Source organism: Rhipicephalus microplus, chromosome 6 (genome assembly GCF_043290135.1).
Source record: "Rhipicephalus microplus isolate Deutch F79 chromosome 6, USDA_Rmic, whole genome shotgun sequence".
NCBI classification, from domain to species: domain Eukaryota; kingdom Metazoa; phylum Arthropoda; class Arachnida; order Ixodida; family Ixodidae; genus Rhipicephalus; species Rhipicephalus microplus.
The window spans coordinates 166,809,039-166,833,096 of NC_134705.1; the positions used below are offsets into that span (position 1 = coordinate 166,809,039).

At 47.4% G+C, this 24,058-nt stretch overlaps 1 protein-coding gene across 4 annotated transcripts in view; it reads right to left on the reverse strand.

The window, feature by feature from the left end:
* The window catches only part of LOC119167187 (FERM domain-containing protein 8 Bili), a 99,585-nt gene that overhangs the window by 71,539 nt on the left and 3,988 nt on the right, over positions 1-24,058 (reverse strand). The window lies entirely within an intron of this gene.

A 24,058-nucleotide genomic window follows, 5' to 3' on the forward strand; every position in this document is an offset into this window, starting at 1 on the left:
GGTATGTGCCACTAGCCGTTACGTACTACGATGGACACCGGTATAGCGAAAAAAAAATTCGCAGGGAAAAGAAGGGGGGGGGGGGGGGTAGACTTGGGTGCACGTTAAAGAACCCCAGAATTTCTGAGGCTTCAAGATTTTCAGAGCCCTCCACTACGGCATCTCTCGTAATCACCGTGGTGGTGTAGGAACGTCAAACTCCCCATATCAGTCAATCACATCATCGTTATAAAGGGGAAACTCCATGAGTGCTGTCAAACGGCAGCTGGGGTCGACGCACAGCAAGTGTATGGGCAATATATCGCGTATTATATTTTTATTTCAGCTTTTTTTTTTTCGTCATTCCCCTACGTTTTCCTGTCCAGAAGACCCAGTGGACGAGCATCTATTCGACTAGGCATGGTCACCACGTCCACCTCACACGAAAGGTTGTGGTATGTATGTCTTGAAGTGCGCCTAACTTCAGGGGTCCCGCCCCGCCGCGGTGGTCTAGTAGCTAAGGTACTCGGGTGCTGACCCACAGGTCGCGGGATCAAATCCCGGCTGCGGCGGCTGCATTTCCGATGGAGGCGGAAATGTTGTAGGCCCATGATCTCAAATTCGGGTGCACATTATAGAACCTCACGTGGTAGAAATCTCCGGAGCCCTCCCCTACAGTGTCTCTCATAATCATATGGTGGCTTTGGGGCGTTAAACCCCACATATCAATCAATAAACTTCAGGAGTCGGGCTATTCGTATGCGCCCTATACGCGCCAGGACTGAGGTTAGTCGTCTGAAGCGCGGCACTTGCACCCGGTAACACCTCGGCCTAACTGTGTGTTGACATTGATATCCAACTTGACATAGAAATCCAACTGAGAAAAACTAAACAAAAAAACAAGGCAGATTCATAAGACAAGCTAATATTGTAGATAATCTAGTAAATATTAACGCTTTTCGGTATTTATACAAGCGTACCTGGATGAAAAAACAAAATTTTAGAAACTCAGAAAAATGACAAATAAATACGTCGAGTCAGCGTATACTTATAGTGCTTATGGTGTTTTTCTTTTTCTTGTTCTTTAGGCAGTCGCAATGACTAAGCCATATACACATTCGACACGTGCTAGGCAGTTTTACGAGAAACGAAACAGATACGAATAATGAACAGTAAATGGCAAAGGAAACCCACCCAAGGATTTCCTACGCAAATCAAAGCAGCCTGTACAGTGCTAAAGGCGAACGCAGCCGCGTAAGCCATTATCGGCTTATCCACGCGTTTTGGAAGCTCACGCAAATGGAATCGGCCTATAGACGCGCCTGACAGGCGAAGCGCAGAACCAGAGGGCTTATATATGTGCTACAGTGGAAGCAGTTTCTCACCAAGAAGGTCACACTAATTATTTGCAACAGTTACTTTCGCGTCTGCGTAAACGAGTGGAGAATAAATTAAAGGGCAGCCATCGTGATACAAAGAAACAGGTGCCGAGACCTGAAGGCTTTTCGCTTGCAAGTCAGTTATGCTCAGCAAAAAAAAAATGCCGCCATATCCACGAAGTGAATGATGATGAGTGGGCGAAGCTCCAGAGGTAAACCTGGCAAACCATGAATCCTCTGTACATTTTGCCAACTCGATTTTATTACATCGCCCCCCCCCCCCCCAGCGTACGTCGCCGCACTAAATCGAACGATTGCCTTCAACCAATGACACGCGCCATATGTGACATCATTCCTATTTTATAAGATCTCGCGTCTTTCATCAACTACAAGTATCACCATCTAGTAAACACTACAAGAACTAAACGAGAGGTGGCTACATACAGGAGACGGTACTGCCATCTAGTGAACACTGCAAGAACTAAACTAGAGGTGGCTACATACAGGGGACGGTACTGCCATCTAGTGAACACTGCAAGAACTAAACTAGAGGTGGCTACATACAGGGGACGCACAGCCCACGCCCTAAGGAGCTTCGCCCCTAAAAAAAGTTCTCTTGGTGCATTGGTTCATTCCCGAATATATTTAAGTGTAAATGGAAAACACACAGGAAGAGAGGACGACTGTAGGAGTGCTCACTGCCAACTGGTTTTATTCGGAAAACACATGGGAATATAAAAGTTCGGTACAATACAGGCACGCCATGCGCTCCCATCCAGCACACATCTTCCTGTCTTCTTGTGTTGATTGATTTGTGGGGTTTAACGTCCCAAAACCACTATATGATTATGAGAGACGCCGTAGTGGAGGGCTCCGGAAATTTACACCACTTGGGGTTCTTTAACGTGCGCCCAGATCTTAGCACGCAGGCCCACAACATTTCCGCCTCGATCGGAAATGCAGCCGCCACAGCCGGGAATCGAACCCGCGACCTGAGGGTCAGCAGCCGAGTACCTTAGCCACTAGACCACCGCGGCGGCGCTGTCTTCTTGTGTGTCGTCCATTTTGCACTCAAATAGATTGCGGAATGCTCAGCAAATGGCTGACACGTCGTTTGACAAATCGTGCTAACAATTCCTGATGCATATTCATACTTACAGATAAGGCGGCCCCGAGTAACCTGTAACGCTCGGGCCGCATTGGTTGACCGCGTTAAATGTCACACAGCCACGCAAGGTCTATCAGAGTCGGTTAAAGCGTTGTTACACAGCAGCCAACGACCCGCGAATCCTATAACCCCCAACCTCCATGTCTTATAGATCTGAGCAAGTATATCACGAAAAAAAAAATTACAAGAAAGGCTGATTTCACGCGGTATTGGAATCAGTGTGATGCGAAGCAGCCAGCAAGGAGCAAATCATGCTGCACATGACATGCATGTCACGCTTTGCATGTTAGGACCTGTCATTTATGTCATTTATGGATGTTAGGCCGGACCAGTCATTGATACTGTCAGTTATGCATTGCCTCTTTTTTTTTGCGTGTGATGATGTGGTGAGTGTAATGTGAGAGTGCCTCGATACATATACATTGCATGCACACGCCCGAAATTATTACATTGTTTTTGTCCAAACGTTCCTCCTACCTCCCTTCTCCGCAACTAACATGAACCACGTTCAGTGAAACTGGCAAAATTGGGCTGAGCGTAAAAAACAAAATTATTCACGAAACCCAGATACTATCGACGGCGGTAGCTTAAACAATGCGACCGAATCTCGCGCCGCAAATGTCCATCGCACAACCGTGACAGCTACTATACTCTGCCAACAGGTTAACTATTCAGTCAACGAAACCTCCAGGAAAAATAAAAAGAACTCACGCTCCGTGATGCATATATGCATAAGCGCATGTATATGCATCCTACGCACACGGCAGGCTCGTGACCGCCTCATAAATATAAAGCAGTGGGGCGATATACAACGGGAAAACGAATTTCCACGGTTCCGGAATACAAGCGGCCTTCCACAGATTAAGCGAGCAGCGGTTTCTCGGACGGCCAAGATAATTGACCCACTGTAAAAAGCGTGACCACCCTATTCCACGCAATGGGCGAAGCAGGAAGGTTTAAAACAATTACGGAGTGGAAACTTTCACAACGCCCGAGTAACAGATGTGAAGCCACCATATTGCCTGAAGTTTACCTAGAAAACACGGCCCTCTCACGTGAAGCCTGCTCAGAGATAACGCGCTTTGGTTGTGCTAACGGTACCTGTCGTCGTTTTATTGCGATAGCAATTATATGGACACTCCCGCCTGATTTGTGCTACCGCCATCATCTCCCGGATATACAAAAGCATTCACATATCTATAAAGCTACAAAATAAATAAGAAGAAAAAAATTCGAAGGCACCCACTGGAGATTCAAACCAGCGACCCCTCGCTCTTCAGCGTGCTGCATTAGCCAAGTATAGACCACGCGACTCATATATACCGTGCATCGCACTAACGGCGAGCTATGTATGTAAACCATTTGCCAATGGCTCGCTGTCAATGAACTTGAAAGAAACATTCTTGAACAAAGCATGTACTTTGTTTGGACAAGACATGCATGCTTTCCCTAAACATTGATGTGTCCGATTGCTTGCTCAATGGAGGGGTGGGTTCACTAAAAAACTTACAGTTGGATGAAAGGGACATTCCAAAACGTCTCTGGCTCCACTTTCACTCCGAAGCAACACAAAAAATCGCTCGCACCAAGTCCAAGACTATTCGAGAAGTTGCGGGTATACTGTCGTGCCTGTGAATTCGGTTCCCGTCGAAATGCGTGCAGACACTATAACGTTAAACGGACAAACTCAACTCGTTGCCCCAGATGAGTTGTGCTGACGCTTGCACCATTGAGACATCGCACGGCTCCGTCGTCGCAACAGGGTACATCTCGGCAGAAACCCTGCGGACTGACGTCATGAAGTTATTGCAGTACAACTACTTCCGTGCGGTGTGCCTACAGGATCCGCCGGTGACAGTCACCGGAGACTACAACGTTCATGTACTTCGACGTGAAAACCAGTGGTTTCTCACGTTTCTCGATGCCGAACTTGGACTTCGCTTCCTGTCAGACATCACGCAGTCAAGTATTCACAACAACATCTGTTTAGATACTGTGGTTACTGTGTTACTGTCAAATCAAGCCGAATCGACCACGTTCACTACTTTTCGCATGGTTCCTAAATTTCGTAGCCTTAACTTGTATGACAACCCGACGTGTTGCCATCGCATTCATTGCGATAGCAACCCATCGGCTTGTGCCAAACTGCATTCTTTTTTTCTGTTCCGTTCGTTCCTGTTATTCACGTGAAGAAGGCAAATAAAAACAGTGAATACATTTAGTAACGCAGCTTATGAGAAGCACGAGTGTGAAATGTGCATTTTTTTTTATTCTACGCGACTCTTCGCCGCCATCTTCAATTGTGATCCGCGACTTAGCAAGGGCCACCCCTACAAATTTTGTCGCGTTACCTTGCCCTTAATGCCGGGAAAAGGGGGAGGGAGGGGGGCTTGTTTGGGATCTTACTGCAAAATGGCGAAAGCGGGGTTTCACTTCCAGACAATTTCCCCTCCATCGGCATTTTCTTGAACATCCTTGAAGAGAACTACAGAATCTGGCCGGCAAATCGAGTCCAGCAAAGAAAGAGAAAACCCCACCAAGAAACTTGCCTTCCATTCACATTGCACAGCGGTGGTCTGACGTCATATGTGACTTTTACAGTCAAATGAAGTGAGTGATTGAGTGAGTGAGCGAGTGGATCGAGTGCGAGTGGGTGAGTGAAGTCTATATTGCTTGTGCGAGCTGATAAGGTGCAAATAGACTGACTGATTGATAGGTGGGGTTTAACGTCCCAAAACCACCGTATGATTCTGAAAGACGCCGTAGTGGAGGGCTCCGGAAATTTCGACCACCTGGGGTTTTTTAACGTGCACCCAAATCTGAGCACACGGGCCCACAACATTTCCGCCTCCATCGGAAATGCAGCCGCCGCAGCCGGGATTCGAACCCACGACTTGCGGGCTAGCAGCCAAGTACCTTAGTCACTATAGACCACCGCGGCGGGGGTGCAAATAGACTGCCCCATTGCAAAGAATTGAGGGACGCGTATAAGCTTGAGTTCCACACAATAGCGATATTCGCCCGCACGCACTGTCGCCTTCCCAGTAGTTAACAGGCCTTCACTTCTCGTGGAGACCTAAAGTGTGCGGGAAGGAAAGCCAAAGTACAAGCGCCCTCCGGCTCCCATCTTTATTTGCATCACAAACAAAGACGCCATAGTCGACGGCGACGCTGCCACCCACTCCGAAATTTCTGCGAAGCGAGCTTCCATCGCATTCAAATGTCCATTTCCTGGCCTCACGGAAATCGACATTCCCCGTGAGGTGTGGAGTGAGTGCGTGAGTGAGTCGCCAATGAGTGACGTGAGGCTGAGTGCGTAAGTGACGCGCGCAGACTCAAACGTGCGCATGCGCCAGAACGTATACAGCGGTCATAAGGCGCAATCTGGGCTCTACACACAAACAAAGCGGTCACGAACACAAAGGGAAACGGGTCAACGCTCTTCCGGGATATAGGCGGCCCTTCTCAAATTAAGCGAGTCGCGAGCGCTCGAAAGGCAAGTCGAGATAATTGCACTTCCGCGCACCCCTATACATGCACACAGCATATGGGCGTCTCGTCTGAATCCTCGTATACTTGCCGACAACGTCAAGTGGTTAAGAGTCTAAATGTACGTTGCGAGATACGCAATGCCGCAACGATAGACCGAGAAATCGCGCAAGGATTACTAATGCATTCATGCGCTGGCATACACGGGCGCGTCTCACTGACTCGTGCTTATTCACTTATAGCGCTGTGATTATGTCAATTGATAGATACTTAATGTCTCATGAATTATAACAATTATTGCTTACTACAAAAGGACAAGTAGACACTATTGAGTGGGACCCCGTCTTTCCTTTAGGCTGTGCAGCATCCAGCCGAGATGAACATTATTAAATCACCTCTCCTTTTTTTTCTAGGCCACGAACATTAGCATGTTGTTAGTGGGAACCGGACAAGCAACTATATAGGAAAACTCAGTAACAAACAAAACACATTTAGAAGACTAAAACTAACAAATAATCACTATGAGCCCCACGTCACAGACATGAACTCCCAAGTCCTCTTGTGTGCATTAAAGGAAACGCCAGAGCTTACGGTAAAATTGAAAGTATCTTGTGACGTTTTGCTTACTAAAACCACGAGATGATTATGACGCGCCAGCCATAGTACCAGACTCTACGTTATTCTTTGACCACCTGGAGATGTTTAACGTACTGAAATCTAGAGGTATAAACAACGGCGTTTTTTTTTTCTTTCAATTGTTGTATTTCGATACCAATAGAAATGCCGCCATTGCAGCCGGGAGTCAAACCCGCGTCCTAGAACTCAGCAACGAAACACGACAGAGCTTCCACACAACTTCTAAAATCAATATTTTTGGGCCTTGGTCCGAAGCGTCGATTCAACTGTGCAGAAGGCGACAAAGGCAATGCACCTAAAGTCGACAGCCTGTGATTCTGAAAGTGTATATGTGACATTGTATCTCTGTCTTCCATTATATCTCTATTCGATGAATAAGCCACAGTGAGCCATATGTGGCCGACTTGCAATATATATATATATTGTTACGGGAAAGTGTATCATATATATATATATGATACACGTATCAATATATATATTATGAAGTCTTGGTTTGGAAGATCTTTATTAGGCCCGAGGAACCGGCAGCCGACAGCGGAGATGCACGAACCAAGATGTTGATGATGATACGTGACAACGATGAGGATGCATGAGCAACACATGATAATGATGATAATGTACAGATGAAGAGGATTGGTATACTAAATGCCCACACTAATTCCCCCCACGTGAAAGCGGCCAGCCTGGCCGCGGCAAGTCAAGGGGACAAAGAACGTCGCATGAAGGGCTTCATACGGGAGACATGGACGACCTCAGTAGTTCGATAACGGCGATCCGCTGGGGCTACAAGTGGCGTCACACGATAATTCACTGGTGAAGTTTGTTCAAGAACTGTGTACGGCCCAATAAACCGTGGCTGGAATTTGTCGCACAAACCAGGTGTGCGAATAGGCGTCAAAAGAAGCACTTCGTCTCCAGGTTGAAAGGATACAGCACGATGGGATTCATCATAAACCACCTTTCTGTCTTGCTGTCGGGCTTCAGTGTTTATACGAGCACGTTGGCGGCTCTCTGCGAGCCGTAAAACGTATTCCTCTGAAGAGGATGGAGATGAATCCACATGGCAAGTAAAGAAAGAGACGTCCAGGAGAGAAGTAGGGGAGCGTCCATAAACTAGGTAAAATGGTGAGTAGCCGGTTGTCCGCTGAATAGCCGTATTGTAGGCGAAAGTGACGAATGGTAGAATTACATCCCAGTTCTTGTGGTCCGGTTGAATGTAGGCGGCGATCATGTCAGAAAGAGTGCGGTGGAATCGCTCAGTGAGGCCGTTAGTTTGGGGATGATAACTAGAGGCAGTCTTGTGAGTTGTGCCCGAAGCGCGAAGAAGTTCGTTCACTAGTTGTGAAAGGAAGGCCCTTCCACGGTCACTGAGCAATACACGTGGAGCACCATGACGCAGTATAATGGCTCGGAGGATGAATTCGGCAATTTCAGAAGCTGAACCGGTAGTGACGGAGGCCGTCTCGGCGTAGCGCGTCAAATGGTCAACGGCTGTTACTATCCATCGGTTTCCAGCAGCACTGACTGGAAGGGGGCCATAAAGATCGATGCCTACAACTTCGAATGGAGTGGCTGGGCACGGAAGAGGCTGTAGTGTACCGGCTGGAGCAGATGTGGGTAGTTTTCTAGATTGACAGGTAGTGCAGGACCCAACGTACCGAGCTACACTAGTGGTAATACCTGGCCAATAAAACCGACTTCGAAGGCGATCGTAGGTTTTGTGGTAACCAAGGTGACCTGCCGTCGGATGGTCATGAAGTGCTCTGAGGACTTCGGACCGAAGTGATCGGGGTAGAACGGGAACCCAGCGCTGACCGTCAGGATGGTAAATTTTGCGGTACAGCACCGAGTTGTCCAGCTTAAACTGCGAGAGTTGGCGACGGAGCCTCGCATTAGGTGGACGGGAACTGCCAGTGAGGTAGCCTATAATACGTCGACAGTAGGGGTCAGCCAGCTGTTGAGAAGAAAAATCGTGCGGGTCGTCCGAAGGCAGCTGGTCCATAGAGGCGAGAGAGGAAACCGCCGTAGCCGTGGTCTCCGAGGGCGTGTTGTGCAAAGTGATTGCGGAAACGCTGAGGGGAGCCGCTGGTAGTGGGCAGCGAGAGAGAGCATCGGCATCGCTATGCTTTCTGCCACACTTGTATACGATGTCAAAATCATACTCTTGTAGGCGTAGAATCCAGCGGCCGAGGCGTCCCGACAAGTTCTTGAGTGTCGAAAGCCAACATAAAGCATGGTGGTCGGTCACGATGGTGAAATGGCGGCCATGAAGATAGGGACGAAATTTCTGCACTGCCCAAACGATGGCGAGGCACTCCTTCTCGGTGATCGTGTAGTTCCTCTCGGCTGCGGAGAGGACGCGGCTGGCGTACGCAACGACTCGCTCTCGCGAAGAGTTGTCGCGCTGGAGGAGCACGGCTCCTAAACCGTGGCCGCTAGCGTCTGTATGGAGGAAGGTCGGTGCACCATCGTAAAAGTGAGAAAGTACAGGATCGGTCGTGAGGGCACTCTTCAATTTGTCGAAAGCCGATTCACATTCCTGAGACCACTGAAAGGGCGTACCAGAAGCAAGTAGCTTATGTAGTGGTGCGGCTATGGAGGCAAAGTTTTGTATGAATCGCCGAAAGTAAGAGGCGAGACCAAGGAAACTTCGCAAATCTTTCGGCTTGTCAGGGCGAGGGAAGCGAAGCACCGCAGCAGTTTTCTCGGGGTCTGGACGAATTCCGTCCTTGCTCACAACATGACCGAGGACCTTGATAGATCTGCTGGCGAAATGGCACTTCTTGGTGTTAATTTGAAGACCAGCGCCCGCAAGGCAAGTCAGGACCTCGTCCAAGCGTTGCAGATGTTGAGGAAACGTCGATGAAAATACAACAATGTCATCGAGGTAACATAGGCAAGTCTTCCATTTCAGGCCACGCAGTACGGTGTCAATCAAGCGCTCAAAAGTTGCGGGCGCATTGCATAGACCAAACGGCATAACATTGAATTCGTATAGGCCGTCCGGGGTTGCAAACGCAGTTTTTTCTTTGTCCTCTTCGTGCATGGGGATTTGCCAATAGCCGGAACGCAAGTCGAGGCTTGAAAAGAATTCAGCACCTTGTAAAGAATCGAGGGCGTCGTCGATACGTGGCATGGGGTATACGTCCTTCCTAGTGATCTTATTGAGTGCTCGGTAATCGACGCAAAATCGTACGGAACCATCTTTTTTACGCACCAGAACCACTGGAGACGACCAAGGACTGGTTGAGGGTCGGATTATCTGCCGTTGCAGCATATCGTCTACGTTTTCCTCAATGATTTTTCGTTCGGCTAGGGAGACGCGGTACGGACGACGATGCACAATGGATGCTCCGTCGGTCTGAATACGATGTGCTGTAGCAGTTGTCTGACCCAGGCTGGATGAATGAACGTCAAAACAGTTTGCATGCTTTTGCAACAAGTAAAGCAGCTGCTGCTTCTGCGAGTCTGTCAAGTCCTTGTTGATGGCTGCTGTAAAGGCCGAGGAAGCAGCATGATCTCCAGGATGGCCTTTAGAGGAGGCAGGGGTAAGAGGCACGACGCACACAGGCTCGAGATCGGCAACGCAGGCGACAGTAGTGCCCCGCGGCAGTAAAATTTTATCTGGTGTGGTGTTCGTAGCAGCGAGGACAGCTGATCCATTGTTGAAGCGAGCCACACCTGATGCGAGAGCTATGCCTTTATTAAGGCAACGGGGCGATGGAGTGACCAAAATGTCACCAGAGTCAACGTCGTTGGACAAAACAGTGACTAATTGATGTTCATTTGGGGGTAACTCAATGTCTACAGCAGCGACGAGTCGAAGTGGCCTGTAGGTTTCGTCACTAAGCAAGTGGTCTGTGTCAGTAAGATGGACGACCCGTTGTGCACAACAAATAGCCGCGGAAGCAGATGAAAGAAAGTCCCAGCCTAAAATGAGTTCGTGGGAGCACGGGGATAGCACAGCGAATTGTATATAATGAAGAATGTCGTCGATTAGCACACGGGCAGTACAGAGAGCGGAAGGGCGAATCATTGTTCCCTGGGCTGTAACCAGTGTTGGTCCATCATAAGGCGTCGTGACTTTTCGAAGACGTGTACACAAATCAGCACGAATAATAGAAAACCCAGCCCCAGTGTCCACCAAAGCATCAACGTTCACTCCCTCAACTGAGACTGCAATCATATTGTAAGGGCGCGCTGGAGGAATTGGAGTACTGTGTTGGAATGCAGTTTGTCCTCCAAAAACTGCATCGCTTAGTTTTCCGGACGCCGATCAGAAGCGAGGGAAGCAGGCTGAAGAGGAGAAGAGGAGCGACGGTAGGGCGATGGTGAACGGCGTCTGGTTGATCGATGACTACTGCGCAGTTCACTGGATGCTGGCGGAGATGGAGACCGACGCGGCGGTGACGAATAACGACGGCCCTGGTACAAGGCTCCTGCGGTATAGTCTCGTTCGCGTATGTCGTACCCTCGGCGCTCATCTTGCTGGCGCTTGCGGCAAAAGCGTGAAATGTGACCACGATAGCCACAATAATAGCACGTAGGGCGAGACGATCGATAAGAAGGGTAGTAGCTTGTGTTAGACGCACCGGGAGAGAGAGCAGTGAGAGGGACAGATGATGGCTCAGGCGGTGGTGATGGAAAGCTCGTGGGAAAGCTTCTGGGAGGTGCGGCAGCAACCGACGCGTACGTTGGTGGCGGCGGCGTCGAGCTGACGGTGCCTGATGGTGCGGCGACGGCATGCGAGAATGATGGGAGAGTACGAGCGACAGGGGGCTGCAGGTGGGCCATGTGGGTCATGGACGTGAGCTCCTCCCTGATGACATCCCGCAATGATGGTGAAGAAGGCTGCGTGGGACACACTGAAGGTAGTGTGAATCCCATTGATTCTAATTCTTCGCGTATAATCACCCTTATTGTGTCTCGTAGGTTTGGATCTGCCGTAATACGGGCCGCGTCAATGTCCGGTTGTAGGCGCATAGACTCGAGTTCTTCGAGGCGCTGACAAATTGTCGCAACGTCAGCAACAGTAGCTGGATTCTGGATTGCAAGGGCATTGAATGCGACGGGTGCAATCCCCTTAAGAAGCTGGCGTACCTTGTCTGACTCTGTCATTGGGGTTTCAACCCGGCGGCAAAGTGAAAGGACATCCTCGATGTAGGATGTATACGACTCGCCGATGTGCTGTTTCCGAGCCGCGAGAGCTTTCTTTGCGAGAGCCGAACGAACAGTCGGTGTGCCAAAGACATGCCGAAGCTGATCTTTGAAGGCGGACCAGTCGGGGATGTCGATGTAATGGTTGAGGAACCACGTCTTCGCGACACCCGTGAGGTAGAATGACACGTAAGCGAGTTTGTAGGTGTTATCCCACCGGTTAGCAGCGCCGACACGTTCGAAATCGTCCAGCCATTCCTCCACATCTTCGCCGCGCATACCGGCGAAGGGATGGGGCTCACGCTGGGGGCTGTTAATGACGTGAAAAGGCGCGGCACGCGGTGGCGGAGTGGGAACGGTTGCAGCACCGACCTCTTCTTGGTGCGACATATTTCCGGACACCTGGCCCAAGCGGCGACCTGAACGTAGCTCCAGGGGGTAGAGTGGTCGAGAGGATGACGAGGGATCTAACAGCACGCTCCACCACGTATGAAGTCTTGGTTTGGAAGATCTTTATTAGGCCCGAGGAACCGGCAGCCGACAGCGGAGATGCACGAACCAAGATGTTGATGATGATACGTGACAACGATGAGGATGCATGAGCAACACATGATAATGATGATAATGTACAGATGAAGAGGATTGGTATACTAAATGCCCACAATATATATATATATATATATATATATATATATATATATATATATATATATATATATATATATATATATATATATATATATATATATATATATAACGAGGCAAGGTATCAAGGGGGAGCGCAAACTATCGAATGCTTATTGAACATCTTGCGTATCGAAATATTCAGGCACAGACAACGCGCCGCAAGCAAAGCAAACCTCAAGCGCATCTCACTCACGCCGCAACATCTAATCTCAGAACTTTTTAATCTGCCCGCAAGAGTTACAAGTGTCCCTTACACGAGACGAACCTCGTGGTTTTATGCGAGACGCCACCAACAATTCTCGAGCCGTCGTGCGCCTACTTTTACCCAGAACCCACCGATAAGTGTTCATATTTGCTGCATTCATTGCCGCCACCCACAACCAAGAAAATCGTTTTCCTTGTTTAAATTAATAAAAGTTCTTTTTATCTTCCTCCTCCCTATAGGAGTGGACGGCTCCGCCCGTCTGACGAAACGCCTCGCCTCTGCTTGGTGTATACTTTCTCGTGTAAACGCACTATTTCACTAAGGCATGCATAAGCCCCGAAACGTGGAACAGCCACATAATTTATGACGCGGTGCGTCGCAAGCAAGTTCAGCGAAGCCGTTCAGTGCTTGCCGCGGCTTCAGGACATTGGCCCGCCGTCTTTTAAAACTAATTACTTTAGACCAGAGCGGTGCGGCTGCCAATTCTTCGAGTGCCGTAACATGACTTTGCAATTAGGGACGGTCATCTTAGCCAAACGAAAAACCCAGCTCGTTCTTTTTAAACGTTCTTGCAACCTGGATCCATTTTCTTCCTCGTCGAGCTTGCAACCACGGCGTAAGCCTAACCTCTCTCCCTCTCTCTCATTTTCCATTATCGTCTGTCCCACAAACTCAAAAAGCGCGGCCATTCCCGAGCCTTTTGTAGTCAATTTTTCAGCGCCGTTTTGTCTAAAACGACCACGCGTCCCACCAGTGATCTATGCGAGCGCTGTTCGCATCCGAGTTCCATGCAGCGCGCCTAGAGGTGTAATGAGCACAGAAGCTGTAGTACAGTAGCTTGTTCCAAGCGCCGTGTGCACATTCACCGCTCGGATATTAACAGCAGCGACCGAGGTTCTGTGTATTCGTGCAACAAATTTACACTTATAACTGAATGCTTGCGGTGCGGAAGCCCAGGCTAACGGTCATATGACACGAGACCTCCTCTCATAATTACGGTTTGAGACATAACTATAATAATGCATCGGAATATGGAAGAATAAGCGAATGGTATTTCCAATTTAGCACAAATTTTCGAACAGTTCTAAACATAAGAATTCATCCAATACGAAAATAAATGGACTTGTCAGAAAGGAATTTGAAGGAAGAAGTTTTACATCTATAGACTGCCGTCTTAATTTTCATGTGGTTTCGTGATAGAAACGAATAGTAGTCATTTGTCCCTTTCGTAACTCGATTACAGTATTAAAACGTGAGCGATCGGAACCTTAAGACCGGTTAGGCGACTAAGCAAGGTGGACATTCAATACCGACTGCACAGTCGTCAATATCTTCCAACTACATCGTGCACAGCAGCGAATTTTCCGAATGTCAGCGCCACATGATGGAGCAAAGTTGCAAAATATTGCTTTGTGTGCGGAGGAAGAAAAAGAAAGAAAGGAGGGAGCATGACGTCACGCCGCCAGCCTTTGCAAGCCAACCCGTTTTGAAGTCAGCAGTGTCGGCCCAATACGTGACATTTTGCATTAAGATCACACAAGCAACGATATACTTGCCACGACTTCAGTGTGGCGCCCGGTAAAGCTTTTATCCGAAACCACGCTTGTTCAGCGCAGACCGGTCGGCTCATTGCAGGTGGCTCAAAAACGAAACACCACACGGATTACTAAAACGTATACCGCCCGCTACGACGTTTTCATCCCGTGTTGGGCAAGACACGGCGGGGTCCACTTGGCTTCACTCGTGTGACGTAATACTCCCTCCTTTTTTTTCCCTCCATAGTTTTGTGGGCATCTTGTATGTGAGCAAGTACCTGTCAGGTATAAGATATCAGCCACTCTAGACTGGTTGACATCCCAGCCTTTCCTTTCCTTCCTGTTCCATCGTTGTTGTATGTGAGCATGTACTTGCTTTTAGAACGCAATTCAGTCCTAAGGCAAAAATACTGAAAAAAAGTTGCCCTGCATCTGCAACTTACTCTGCAAATGTCGTCGAAAAACGATAGTCACTAGCGTCTGGGGAGAGTGAACAAAACGTTTATCTGATGTTCTGTGCAAGAAAATCTGTGAATGGTATTCTGGAGGCGCTGCGTTAGAGTGCCTCTAGCGTGCAGCGGAGGCGAACGAGCGCATCAAGTCACGTAACACGTGAGACATGAGCGCTATCTGGTAGTTACTTTGGAAAACGAAGCGCGCGGCGTGCGCGGGCGTCTCGGAGGCGATAAGGTGTTGAACGCAAGACGACGGACAGGTGCCACCACTGTGTCGTCTTAGCAAAGCGTTGGAAACACTTGACTTTTCGTGCAAGCATTGCATTGTCTGCGCAGCGTGGTAAACGCTACGGTCCTTAGAATTACTTATGCACGCCTTTTTCTAGTAAAAAGACACACATACAGAATATTGACAAGTTGTTATGGTGCCTTAGATATGCGCAATAATTGATTTTTATTTGACAATCGCGCAAGTATGAACGCTGAACCTTGAGCAATATTGGTGGGCGCTGCGGATGGGGTCCTCAGTTTGCGGTATTGTTAAGTGCCATTAGGTGTATCGTTTACGGGCGGACAGACAGACAGACAGACAGACAGACAGACAGACAGACAGACAGACAGACAGACCAAAATTTTAGCGTCGAAGGTCCCCACGAAAGACTATCGTCTTTAAAAAGATTGCTGCTCGGAAACGATAGTAATTTCAAGATTTCGGCGACTGTACACATACTATAACGTGAGGTCGGTGTCCAAAACGCATCCCAGCGCTTTTTCGTGCGCTCGGTAAAGCGCTGCACGCAACAAACTGGGACGACAACGACGACCCGTGTCCACAACTACTGAGCGAAACTCGTTTGAAATTTCCGAAAAGAGGCGGCGACGCGCTCGTCCTTCCGCGCATGCGCCACTGCACGTATACCTGGCGCCGGAGAACGCGAATACATGTACACCTGCTCGCCACAACGCGGTCCCGATTCGAAACATTCCCCGCGCAAGCCACGACCGTCAAAAGACCGCTATTTTACATGACAAAAGAGAAGTTACCTTTCCGACCCCGTTCCAGCAGAGATCGTGACCCCGTTGTATATACACACAGGCCTTCCCGGTCTTTGTTGTTTTCACTTGCATCCGGACAGTCTGTTCTATCCAGCAGGCATGACCGAAGGAGTTAGGTGTAATGAACTTAGACCATTACTCATAGTTCGTTTCACCTTGCGTCACAGTCTCGGGTATTCTACACGCAACCTGCTCTTTGAAGTTTGTTTCCGTCAAAAATATGCCCACGTACGGCTCAGAGTAAGGTCAAATATGTGGAAGTCGACCCCCGAGAGCGAGCTCGATTCATGCGGGGCGAAGCCAGTACATCTTGTCAAGGAGAGGGTGAAGGGACAGAGAGCTTTGCAACCACTTTTTACGCATGTTCGTGGGTGCGTGTACGCGTGTACATTACACGAGCAAAATCGAAAATTCCTAGGGGTCCAACCCCCCCCCCCCCCCCCGTCCCCTGGCTATGCCGGTGCCTCACGGCTTTCGATAATAATATATGATATCTGGGGTTTCACGTTCCCAAACCATGATGTGATTATAAAAGACGTCGTAGCGGAACGCTCTGGACCTTTCGGCCATCTGGTGATCCTTAACGAGCACCTGAATCCAAGTATATATATATATATATATATATATATATATATATATATATATATATATATATATATACACGGGCCTAAAAGATTTTCGCCTCCATCGAAAATTGGCGGCTTTGAATAGACCTCAGCTTCAGCCAATTCTTAAATAAAGAAATAAAGTTCATTCAATAAAGGAGCAGAGTGATTGGCTATATAATTGGTATAACATTATTTACACCTTTGTTTATTATTATTATTATTATTATTATTATTATTATTATTATTATTATTATTATTATTATTATTATTACCTGGCTTCTTTTTTGAGCTACGATGCTTGCTTATATCAGGAATCAAGTACAATAAAACAATAAATAGCCTAGTAATGAGTTAACGCTGCATCGCGTCCGCTCCTTAGTCGCCTGAGCCTCAAAATGTCGAAACACGATACCCACTAAACAAGAAAAATGAAGTGTCACAGACAACCCCACAATTCAAAAGCAACAGTACCAGCGGCTACACCTGTCAAAGGTCGCCGATGAATATAAGAGCCTGCCCCAGTGAGCGATCACTCTGCTGACACCATGAGCAGGCCGGTCTGTGACTCCGCAGCACAGACCCGGAGAAACAGCTCCGGGCAATCCGATTGACCGAGCACGACGCCAGAGCCCAGGCGCTCCTGGCTTACACCTAGTCGTGGGATCCACACCACCGAGGCCGCCGAATTCTCAAAACAAAGTTTATTCCACCACCGCTGTCCGGCTACACATAGCTTTTCTCGTCTCGGAGGCAATAGGCTCTCGCGCTTCGGTTATCTAAGCGAGTCTCCCGCTGCCTTGTTAAGCTGTACCCGACTATATTTAGAGACAATACAACGTTGTTGTTACAGCAACGCACAAGCTGTGTATACCGCGACATTAGCCAAGAGTAGGCCAGTAATAAGCCAATGTTAGGCAAGTGCTGTTATATAAGGCAAGTAAACGATGCGTCTACCTAGGGAAATGATTTACTTGAAACAGGCTGACATCGCTCAGATGTCACCGTGGATATCATCGTAGATGAAGAGAGTGGGGGTTGCTCACGGAGACTTGATGGCTCGCAGAACCTCGGGAGGTCCGTCGCGGAGGGCGTCGTCCCACAGCTCTTTTTTTGCGCAGCGGGCGGAGGAGGGGTGGTAATGGAGGGAAAAGGTTTGCCGTGCACTCGATAGTGACGTGGAAGATGGAGGGTGACCCGCCGCAGCCCGGACAATTGTCGGCATAACAGTGTGGCCAGAATTTGTTCAGGGAAACAAGATTAGGAAAAGTGTCGGTTTGCAACTGGCGTAGTGCCACTGCTTCCTCTCTCGAGAAGGATGGTGGTGGCGCACGGTGAGTGCAGCGAACGCTTCTATAATGACGGAGAACCTCTCCGTAACGCAGCAAGGGATCCCCCCACCCTACAACGGGCTCGACACGTCGCCGGAGTCGTCCTAGGGACCCCGGACTAGGGGCCCCTCCCATGCTTTTTGTTCTACCTACATAATAAAGATGTTTGTCTCTCACGAAGACTTTGCTTTCGTAAGACAGACAGAGATTAAAAAGGGGGGGAGGGGTAAAGAACACCACTTATATCAGTGCTCCCAGCAAGCATACAGAGCGTTTCAAGAAATGTGTCCAATATTGTTTAAAAATCAGCAAAAGAAGCTATTTGCTCGCTGTCTTCCCAGATGGTTTTTCTGTAGTGGCAGGCATCTTAAGAAGGTTGAAGATATCATTAGGAAAGTTAAATTAATTAACTTTTATATAGTGGAGTTTGGCAGTGGAGTCAAATGGGAGAATTTAAGTACTTCATGCGAAAAACTCATTGCCACTTTGATATTTCAGGATAGTGGTCTCTAGTAATAATTACGACCTAATGAAATTCTCCTGAACTCTAATGGCGAAACCGAAACCAACGGACCGAAGAGCACAAGAAGCAGACGAGTACAATGACGTCCCTGTTCAAAACAGCGGTTATCGGGGTGCAGTTCCTCCTTGTTCGGGTAACGTATGTGCATGCGTCATGCGTTGTCTAATTGCGAGCGCAGTCCACACACCCACACAACGAAGTCGGTTGATGGTTGGTATAACAACGCGCCCTCATTTCAGTTGCGCTCTTTCGCGTTTCGGTTTCACCGCAGGCTTGCCATGGGGAGAATTATTACTAGAGGAGCTATTACTACAAGTCATTTTTCCAAAATCTCAAAGCGGCAATCGGTTTTTCACTTGAAGGACTTCAATTCTCCCTTTTGACATAACTGCCCAACACCACTCCTTAAAATGTTATTTATTTTAACTTGTCGTTCGAAATAATACCTTCAACTATCTTAAGATGCCTGCCACTACAGAAAAGGCCCTAACCGTGAAAACAGCGAGGAAATAACACCTTTTCCCGATTTCTTAAAGAATACTGGACACATTTCTCGAAACACCCTGTATATCGCTGCTCAGCAGTTCGGCTCGCGAGCAACATTCAAACAACCAAAGAACCAGCTGGCCGAGAAAAAAAAAAAGAAATAATTATTCGCGCACGAAATGCGGTTCTTTGGCGCGGTGATTCGGGGTAGATGAAAGCGACCGACATGGTTTTAAACGAATGCGTCTGCCAGATCCCCCCCCCCCGCCCCCCTTCATCGGAAGGTTACGGAGGGTTACGGAAGGTTACGGAAAAATCGGAGCGCGCACACGTAAGGAAAGTTCGTGATAGCCAACACCGCCGAATATGCAGCAAACGAACGCGTGTTCAACGGATTATACAAGCACGAAGCATTAATTGAAAAGCGATGCCAACATACACACAGCACACAAGGCAAAACGCACTTTTCCTCGTTCGATGGACACACGTAAGCCGTTGCTTATATCATTTCACTTGTTTACGATTACTTTTTTTTCCCCCACAAAGTAGACTTCTTCGAATTCTGTTTCTATATATACGTTCCCACGGTTCACGGCCTCACGGATCACAACTGCGAGCGCTGGGCACGACGAAATCATTGGAACGCAGCGGGGCGTGCACAGAATGAACCAGAATCGTACATCGTCCATGAAACGAGCACGCCCTATAACACATGGGCGAGCAAGTCGTGTGGCCTCGAACGTGCTTTTGAAAAGGGAGGCCATGGATGTGATGCACGTGTGTCGATACAAAAGTGGGTGAGATATAAAGATATCATCTTTGCAAACGGCCAGCGAGAAAAGCGCACACACTGGATGACTCTCTAGCGCGCTCTCTATTTTAACAGCTCTTGATTTCAATATGCGCAGATTTTTTTTTTTTCTGATGTACATACGCGTCGACTGTATCGTGCCTTGGGCCACTAGGAAGCTCGGGCTGTCAGAGAAATCTGAGTAAATTGAGAGGAGAAATACGATTCATGTCCGTTCAAAAAAGTGTTAATCGCTGCGTTTGCCGTCATAAGGGTAAAATGATTATTATTGTTGAAATTTACTTGTCCCAAAACTACGACGTGATTAAGAGAGATGCCGCTCCAGAAAATTCGACCCCCTCCATGGGTTTCTTTAGCGCGCACTTAAATCAAAGCACCCGGGCCCCAAGGATTTCCGCCTAAATTTAAAATGCGGCCGCCACGGCCGGTATTCGATCCCGCGACCTACCGGTTCAGCAGTTGCCTTCGCCGCGGTGGTCTAGTGGCTAAGGTACTCGACTGCTGACCCGCAAGTCGCGGGATCGAAACCCGGCTGCGGCGATTGCATGTTCGATGGAGCCAAAAACGCTGTAGGCCCACGTGCTCAGATTTGGGTGGACATCAGTGGCCAAACCGCAGGTGGTCAATATTTCCGGAGCCCCTCCACTACTACGTGCCTCATAATCATATGATGGTTTAGGGACGTTAAACACCACATATCAATCAATCAATCAGCGACTCTGCAGTCACGCATCATAACCATTAGACAACCATAACGGGTAACGTCGTGTGAGTGAATCGGAGGCCATGATAATATACATCCCACACATAGTTCAACCAAAGCTTCCTGGGTGCCGCCATAATACCCTCTCTAGATTGCAGCATATATGAATTACCCCCCCCCCCCCCTTAAGGTGGTCTGCTGAGGCACTAACGTTGGCGTGCGTCAGCCTTGGTTTTTCATGTCTCACAGTACAGAAAGGAGGTATCCTGTCGATGGTTGCATCCTGTGGGCGGCCAAGTGTTCGGCAGAGCCAGGCGGGTACACGAGTCTATTTTGGGTAACCTTACATTGAATGCGAATATTAATACACTCCAATCTCGATATAACGAACTTAATTTTGTAAAAGGTGCAATTTTGTTATAATGAGGTTCGAGTGTACAACTGTTCAAGGCAGGCTATGACACCTTCAACAAGCTTGATGGTGAATAACAGATAATAATAATAATAATAATAATAATAATAATAATAATAATAATAATAATAATAATAATAATAATAATAATAATAATAATAATAATAATAATAATAATAATAATATTAATAATAATAATAATAATAATAATATAATAATAATAATAATAATAATAATAATAATAATAACGTGTATGCACCGGAATGCCCTAGAAGAATATTGGAAATTTAATCGGGCGTGCACAAACACACCGTTCAAGGTAATCGATTTATAGCGCGAATACATAACCCGTTACGAAGCCTTTCAGTGTAGGCGTTTTTCCGATTTATCGTCAAGCCATTCGTGCTAATATAGACTCCATGAAGAAAAACAAAATAACAATGAACACCCGTCACTATTTTTTTGCGAGTCTATTTGTGACCCTAGGCAACCTTAGTGAAGCCAACGCTCTCTTTTTTTTTTCTTTTATCGCCTCTAAATAGGCATCGACAGGGGGGCGGGGTGCAAAAAGGGACACATTTAAAGCCTCCCCAGCACTCGCCCTCACCGAAGTTATACCAGTGCTCCCCCTCACACCCCCTCGTGAAAGAAACACTGGTTTGATCGCCAAGAGAAACTCCTGTCGACGACCATGCACTCAATCCCCTTTACCAGGGGTTGAATAACAAACTAGACAAATAATAGGTAACATCCCTGCGTTTCCAGTACTCTATCGCTCCTCCCCTCTTTTTCGAAAAAAAAAAAACACACTTATTAATCTAACAGCTGGAATTCAGACTACTGCGCACTGTGTTTCTATGCAGTTGCATCCTTATACAGCCACACAATTAAAAAAAAAGAAAAACCCAATCCAGGCAGCTATAGAGCCATCCATCGAAGAAGAACAAGAAAAAAAAAAGATTCAAGCGTTATCTCTAATGAAAATCGAGGAACCATAAATTGTCCCACTCGTCGTGTTCTCCGAATACACTCCCCCACCTCCACCAAGCCAATAAACCTATTCTTAATTCGATTCCAAAGCGCAACGACGCCATCCCAAGCGCCAATATTCAAGAAGAATAAAAAAAAAAAAAGAAATCGTGAGAAAATCGCCGGGGGGCGTACACAGCCCAACGTAAGCGGCAAGATGTATGCAAGCCGGCAGACGCTGTAGCCTCCTTTTTAACGACCGCCACCAGTGACCCTTTCACTTTATTTTCTATTAATTTTATACCTTGGCACCGTAAACGAAAGTCCCACATCGCGTCTTATAGCGTGGAAGACGGCGCGGGAACAGCATCAAAAGTAAGTTATGCGGACTGCGCCTAGCAACACACACATTTTAAAAAAAGGCAGACTCTAAAGATAGAAAAAAAGTATAAATGCAACAAATATCAAAGGCACCTCTGCAGCCACCGCAGTTACAGATCCGCTGGAGTATAGGAGGTCAGCCGGTTTAGTGTTGCTTTCTGCATTGCTCCTTTCTTTATTCTTTTTTCCCCTCTATCCTCAGCTTTCAGCGTCGGAAAAAACCTCTCACGTATTCCCATTCACGCACGATTCACACGATCGCGCAGGCCGATACTCGAAGCGGCTCGAAACACGACGCCCACAACAGCGGCGACTCCAACGAAAAAAAAAAAAAAAAAACACTGTCGAGCGATAATACCAAAGGGAGCGAGGCGATGTTGTCTCTTAACGGCGAAAGTAACTTCGCATAACAGTAAGCGCCGATTGATAACGGGCGCGGGACGTTGGAAAACTAAGTCGATCGACCGAGGAACAGTGTACTTGGCAAAAGCGTTCAGTCGCGAGCAAAAGTTTAAAGGCCGTGTCAACACTGGCTGGTACCTATGGAATGTCTTATGGGCCATCTCTGCAACGCAATGCAGTGGCTTGAATATATTCGGCAGTGTGTACCATGGTACCCAAAGAGCAGCGTAGACATTTTTTTTAGGGGGGGGGGGGGGCAGTGCCAGCTTGCCCAAACACTCATGCTAATCTCTATGAACCTTTGCTTCAAAAAACACGTGAATTCATTATCCATTGAAATAAAACGTTGGGGGTTCTTGCTTTAAATGGTTATTTTTCGCTTTTTATGTAACGGCACCAAAAAAAAAAATCCGGAAGTGCACAAGTCTCGTTGATCAACCCGTCTACACCCCTGTACCCAAAGTACCTAAAGCATTGCAGTAGTGTTCGTCGCTGCGGCGCACGCATCATGTGTTCACTACTCCAGGCTACAGCATTCATACACAGGCAACTGTCAACCCAATTTCAATGCTCTCTACTACTGCACTGACGGAAGATGACGCACACACTGGCCAAACAAGTGATTGAACAGAATTGCCAACTGGGGAGTTGTCTTCTCCTGAGCCATGGCAAAGGCAAGTCTCCAGGGTCTCGACAAAGACATCTCTCCTTGCCGCAACGTTGGCTACACTAGCATTGGCCTATTCAGTGACTTCGCATCAATTCTAACATCCATTTTCCTCTGAACGTTCGTCTTGTTTGGAAACATGGGCGAATGTTTTGCTTCGTTTTGAAAAGCATGCTTAAGCTGTATTGAAAATGACATCAACGTCTGTGCAAGCGGTCTCTGCAAATATACTCCACAGGGTACGTGGAGTATGGGCACTCACTGCGAATTGTTTTAAAAACGCTGAATCCTTCTTTTTTTTTGTGGGCTGGTTGTGATGAGAACTCAGGCTTCTGCAGAAAGTTCATTGCTTCAATGCCCGCTTTCAATTTGCCATAAACTCACCTGGCCAATGAAGTGCCAGAGATGTGGTGCCACTGAACAGTGATACGCAGGCTTTAATAAGCCGTCCAGTCTTTTATAAACTTTGACAACCAGTCATGTTTTGATGAAATGTTGTTTCATAAAAGTGTTCGACAAAATCGTGTGGACGAATGTGCATAGCTGCTTTCCACAATATCACCTGGACAATCTGATCGTTTGGTTATTTCACTATGGTAAAATTGCCCTTTGTTTACCGAAACACTTCTTATATGAATGTATTTACAGCACTGAATGGAGGATCTTTATGTTGCTTTTTTTGTCCAGAGTGGCCTAGTAAACTTGTGGCATTTCAAGGTCATTTCACTGGCATCATTCATTATCAAACACACTACAACCATAGAAGAGTCCTGCACAAAATAGTGTTCGTATAGTTGAAAGCCACTCAGACTACGATGATCAAGCACTGACACATTTTCCGGATAACATCTGACTGCAACTGAGACTGTAATCTTACCGTTCAACTTGTCATCCACAAGTACACAACAGAAGATGCATCACTTCACATATGTGACATGTATTTGTAGAGATGAATGAAATATTGGTAAATTGTAGAGAGTGTCAGACAATAATATTCCTTAACTGAATTTATAACACTTAAT